The following is a 5,894-nucleotide window of genomic DNA, read 5'->3' on the forward strand; positions in this document are numbered from 1 at the left end:
TGTAACCTTGCTGGCTTTGTTTATTGGTTTTGGCCGTTTTTGGGTGCAGTGTACCTTAGTGTTTTCTCCATGTATGATCATGTCATCTGCAGGCAGAGATAATTGAGCTTCTTAGTTTCCAATTTGCTTCCTATTTTTCTTAGAATAGGTAATCAAATGGCAAGTGGCTGTGCCCACGAGGGTTGATTGGCACGTGGGTGTGGTGGTTTGGCAGGTTGGAGTTTTTTATTTCTAAGAGTTTGTCCCACTCCATGCCCTCCTAGGTTTTAGAACTGAAAAAACATCTGTTGTTTAAGGTAGATCCCAGCCCTGCTTTTGTGCACTGGAGCCTTCAGGGATCCTTCACCACTGCCTTCACTCCGTGAATCAGGCCTTTCTCCCTCAAGGGAGAGCACCCCTGATTAATTTGATTTCCAAGTTGGGGCATACAGGGGTGCCAGCCCGCACGCGCTCATACACACGCACACACACACACGTGGGACTCACAGCCACATGCCGATTTAATCATGTAGTGTAAAAAAAGGAATAAGAGGAGTCTAAATTGGAAAGTAAGAAGCTCAATTATCTCTGCTTGCAGATGACATGATTTCACATAGAGAACACCCTAATGTACACTGCACCAAAAAACGATCAAAACCAATAGACAAAGTCAGCAAACTTGCAGAATGGAAAAGCAACATGCGAAAATCACTGACTTTTCTATGCTCCAACAACAAAGTATCCGGAAAAGACACCCGGGAAACCAACGTATTTAGAATACCAGGACAAGAACAAAACACTTTGTTTGGAACACACTTATCCAGGGAGGTGTAAGGTGTGCGTACTGAAACTGATCAAACACTAATGAAATATACAGAAGACAAATAAATGGAGACACATCCCACGTTCATGGATGGAAGCATGGTCAACACGTCTGTGCTACCCCAAGCCGTTACAGGTTCAGCACAGTGAGCTCCTAGGAAAACGACAATGGTGATTTTTGCAGCACTAGCAGAAACAACCCTAAACCCCTTGCTTCTTGTCTGTGGGCCTCCCTGACCATGTTCCCATCGGGGCTGGCTCTTGGTGTGGAATGGAGGCTTGCAGCTCCTCTGTGCTCTGGGTGCTTTGCGTGCATCATGACATTTACTCTCCCAAGCTGATGAGCTGGGGGCAGCTTTCCCCTCCACCTCCACCTTACAAATGGGACACTGGGGCTCAGAGACATGGCTCTCACTGCCCAGCCAGAGGTGGCAGGACAGGAAGAAAGAGGTGGATGGAGAGCTCCAGTGGGCACTGGCCCGAAGATAGGACCCAAGCACACCCACTCAGTCAAATGACAGGCCTCCGGGCAATCCAAGAGTCTGTCTCATGATTGGGTAAATCCCAGAGGCCTCTCCCAACAAGGGGCATGCTGGTTGGTGGTGGGTGGACCGATGAGAAGGCGTGGGACAGTGAGAAGGCAAGGCGTAGGCCTCGAGGGTGCCCAGAAGCCACGCGTGGTCAGGGACATTGTGAGCAGACTTTGGTGAGGGCGGCAGTGGCCCAAAGGCCTCGCTGTTCCTGTCTCATGGCCCGCTCGGCTGGGTTTGGCTGGGCTTGGCTCTCCCCTCCCTCGGCTACCAGGACGACCGTCTCCCCACAGCCCAGGCTATCTGGAATGCCGCCAGGAGCTCCCCTGATGAGGTGTCCGTTTGCGAGGCTTAGTTTCCGCCCAGAGGGTGGCAAGCAGGCCGGCCGCCACACCGCCAGCCTCAGAGCCCCATGTGGCCAAGGCCACTGCCGATGCCTCCATTTGGGGACGAAGCGCAGCTGTGAGGGCAAGGGCGGGTTTACAGATCCCGAGGGCTTCAGCTTCGAGCCTGAGAGGGAAATGATAGAGCAGGGAAGAGTGGTGCTCTGGGGCCAGGAAGGCCGACCTGGCACCCCGGTCCATGACAAAGGGGACAGTGTGGACTACTCGTCCTACCTGGCTGACGAACCTCTATCCTGCTCTATCCTGCTGCCGCCTAGCGTCCAGGAACACCTGTGCCCAGAAGGCTCCGCTGCTGAAGGGTCCGCTGACATCCGCGTGGACCTGGAGGTCCGTTCCAGTGGGAGAGGCGCGCTGAGCCCCAGCCCGGGAGAATGGCAGCAGGACTCCGTCGGCCCTCTCCACCTCAGTAGCCCTGGGTCAGGACCAGCCTGGTAGAACCGGGAAAGGGGCTCGAAGAGCAGATTGAGGGCGGATCCCCGCGATCTCCGCGGAAGGCCCCGACAGGCTGTCTACCCACGACTCTGATTCCGCAGATGAGAGCAGCGGCTTACCTGTGATTACGGTGATCATTCGCACCAAAGAAGGAAGCCAGGCCAAGCCTGGAAGTCCCGAGAAGCCAGCAGACACTTGGCAGACGCCCAAGAATGCACCGCAAGGAGAGTTACTTTCACGTTTAAGGCCCTCTCCTGACCTCTGCTCCCTGCAGTCTCACCCCAGCCATGGAGAGGCCGGCCGTGGGAGAGCTGGACACGTCTTCCTTGAAGAAAATGCAGAGTATGGTATGGGGAAAGGTGGGGATCAGGCCCAGCTGCTCAGGAGCTGCAGTTACAGGGCCCCTACCCCGGGGCCCTCTGGGAAGGAAGGTGGCCCAGGAGAAGAAATTCCTAGGGGGTGCAACCAAACTGGCCCTGGGGGGAGCCTTTCCTGCCTGGGGGCAGAGACTCTCAGCAGTTCCACCTGATCCGGCCAGCTTCCCGCCAGTGTCTGGTGTGGGGCTCCTGGGGAACTCCGCAAGATCCGAGGAGCCCAAGCACAGCAGCCCTGGGAAGAAACCTCCAGGAAGGAAAACCAGGGAGTCCCAGGCTGCGGCCAGAGAAGATAATGACCCAAATAGAGATGAGGTCCCAAGGGCCCAAGTAAGTAGGTTCTCTTCGTGCTCTCCTCCTTTTCCTCCTTGCTCTCCTCCTCCTCTTTCTCTTCTGTCTCCCCCAACCCACCTCTCTTCCAGCACACACCTCTTTGCCCATGCCCTTTCTATCCCTTGCTCGAGGGTTGTCATCGGGAGCCCAGGGACATTAGGATGCCAGATTGGGGTCCTCCTCTTAGGGGCACACATTAAAAGGAGCACTTTGTGTGTGCCAGGCCTGACTCTGGACACTCTGCAGTTGTCCTGCCCCCTCCCCCATAGAGGAGCTGGGATAGAAGGCAGGGCTGGCAGCTGGTTTGGTTTGGGGGACTCCTTAATGTGTGGGGTGCAAAGCTTGGGTGTGTAGACTCATCAGCTTCCCAATTCCTCCTTCCCTAGCTGTCAAGCAAGCCCTCCTGTCTTGGGGCTGACTGAGGGAGAAAGTGCTAATGAGATTACTCTGGAGTCTCCACCTTAACACAGCCCCTCCCCATGTGTACTCACCATCCACCCCCACTGCCAGCCCGACTCAGAAATTTCTGTTTTAGCTTCCCACACACAAACCAGAGCTGATTTCCCTGTCTGTGTGTCATGGAGAGTACAGCAGTGCTGACCCCAATATCAGAGCTCCCCAAGTTCAGGAACCTCACAGCACTTGGCCTTGAACCTGAGACACCTTGTGCCCAGACATCCCGCACCCTCCAGTGATCTTGAGGGTTTGATAGGGGTGGGGGGCGAAACCTCTGGCTCTGTCACCTCTGGGGCCTCAGCCTTGTTCCCAGGCTTCCCTGCCCACCCGGGCAGCTGTCCCACAGGAAACGGGGTGTCGACAGGGCTGGCTTTAAGCCACATTGTCCTCTCTGAGTGGGATTTGTGTGGTGGGGGGGGGTGATTTGGAGCAGTGCCCCAAACTCCAACTCTGGAAGGAGACTTTCAGCGGTACTGAGCCTTTTTCTGTTAAGTCCTGCCCAGCCACACTGCCCCTCCCAGGGCCTGCCGGTGGCTGCCCCACTGCTGGCGTCCAACACGGAGCCACAGTGATAGGGGCCACAGGTGAAGATGGGCTCACACTGGGTAACAGGGAAAACAGTCCCAGAGGGAGAGTTGGAGTTGCTGGACAGAGCAGGGGCAACGTGTTGCCAGCAGAGGGTGATGCTGCCTCACCTTAGTCTCCTTCCAGAGCCCAGATCTCTCTCCTCTTTCCTCCTGGGGTTCATTGTCCTGGTTCTGCCCTGTCACTGTCCTTTCTGTTGAGCATCCTTGCTTTCCCCCGTGACTTGACGCCAGCAGTTTATTTCCATGCTGTTGAGGGGAGCTCATCCCCCTGCCCCCCCGCCCCACTGCTGCTCAAGGGCCCAGGCCCTTTCCACCTCATTGGGAGACTTGGAAGCTGGATTATGTGTTCTCTTTCAGGTGACTAGCAGCCACCTGTCCATCCCCCAAGACTGGAAAGGCAGCAGCAGCCCCCAGGAGCCCAGGGCTGTCCTTGAATAATGCTTTGTGTGGCTCCTAGAAATCCAGGTCCACACTAGATGGTGGGATTCATGTCCAGGTTAAACTGATTTCGGTGTACCCCCGACCTCTCCACCTTCCATACCCCATGGAGAGTGGGTGCCTCCTTTCCATCGAGGGTTCTGTGCCAGCCCACCTCACCACCATGCTGCAGGCTATGGGGGCTATAAGGGCTGAGGGAGAGAGGGAGGCCAGGGAGAGAGGAGGCCAGAAGAGACTAACCATTTATCTTCCTCCGGTGTCTGCTGGTCTAGTGCATCCTGCTGCAGAGGGAAATTGATGAACTTACACAGTAGCTAGGTATGACGGAGCCCTGGCTGGGGCAGGGATGGACAGCGGTGTCTTTCTGCAGGTGTGGGGGGCGGGGGTTGGCTGCAGGTACAGGTGGCGTCACTGGGACTGATTTCCTCTGGGGAAGAGAACCAAGCAGGCCTGACCCTGGAGCCTTCTGTGTCTTTCCAGCTAGGGATGTGCACAGACAGCAATGTGTCATCTGAACTCTGTGTATACTTTGTCCACGAGTCCCAGAACTCTCCTTCTCTTAGGACGGTTAGAGATACTGCATGTGTTTTCCTTTAACTCCCGCCTGGTACAGCTTGTACGGTTTTTGCTTGCTGGCTGGCTTATCTATCTTTGAAACATGTTCTGAATGAACGGTTCTGGGATGGCCCAACACCTGAGAACCACTTTCCCCCTTAGAAGGCATTTCCACGTTTAACTCAGGCGACAGGTGGGTGAGTCAGTCCCAGGGCTGGTGAGGTTCTGGGTTGCAGAGCTACGCAGTTCCCCATAGAGGGGAGGTGGGTTTCTGTTTCCCTGGGTCTGGAGTGCCCAGTTCTGCCTCTCTTGTTTCAGCGGCCATGCAGTTCTTCACTGACAAGCTCCAGGACCTTTGAAGTGAGTGTTGCACACACCATCCCCCTTCCCACAGTCCCGGTAGCTTAGGAGGGCTGTGGGCTGGCCCTGGCTGGGGGCCCGTCCCTGAGCCTGCTCTGTTTCACAGGTTGGAGCCAGCATCTTCCTACAAGACGAGCAGCTGCCACCTTTGGAGCCCTGGAGCTGCAGCCAAGCGAGTTCCCTCCGTATTCTCTTCAGCCAGGGCTTCCTCTCTTCTGCTGCATTTGCCCCCTCCCAATGCAGTTCACAACAGTTTCAGATAAAGTCGTTCTCATACTCTATGGTTTGTTGTCTGCCCTCTCTGTGATTGTTGGGAGTGTTGAGGGGTGCGGGGTGCTACTCAGTTTCCTGGTGCTTGAAGAACAGTTCCCCTGATGCTCTGTGGTGGGGCCTCTCCCTGCGGGGCGCCTGGGCCGACCTCTGAGCAGCAGCCCTGCACTCAGGCTCACCATAGTGCCCTGGGTCTAGGTGCTGTTGGGGCTCTGCTTGGCCACAGAAGTATTTCCTGCCTTTCCCCTATACACCTTGCTCATGGTCCCTCCTCTTCTCCTCCTACTTTGGGGTCTCACAGGTCCCCTTCTTCAGCGCTATTCTCCCTCCACTTCAGCAGGAACTGATGCCCTC

The 5,894-nt window shown here is 55.9% G+C and overlaps 1 pseudogene; it reads left to right on the forward strand.

Annotated features, from left to right (window-relative positions):
* The first annotated feature begins 1,415 nt into the window (after window positions 1–1,415).
* Window positions 1,416–5,269, forward strand: LOC126945809 (uncharacterized protein CXorf49-like; annotated as a pseudogene).
* Window positions 5,270–5,894: the final 625 nt, after the last annotated feature.

The sequence above is a fragment of the Macaca thibetana genome, chromosome X (genome assembly GCF_024542745.1).
Source record: "Macaca thibetana thibetana isolate TM-01 chromosome X, ASM2454274v1, whole genome shotgun sequence".
Taxonomy (NCBI): domain Eukaryota; kingdom Metazoa; phylum Chordata; class Mammalia; order Primates; family Cercopithecidae; genus Macaca; species Macaca thibetana.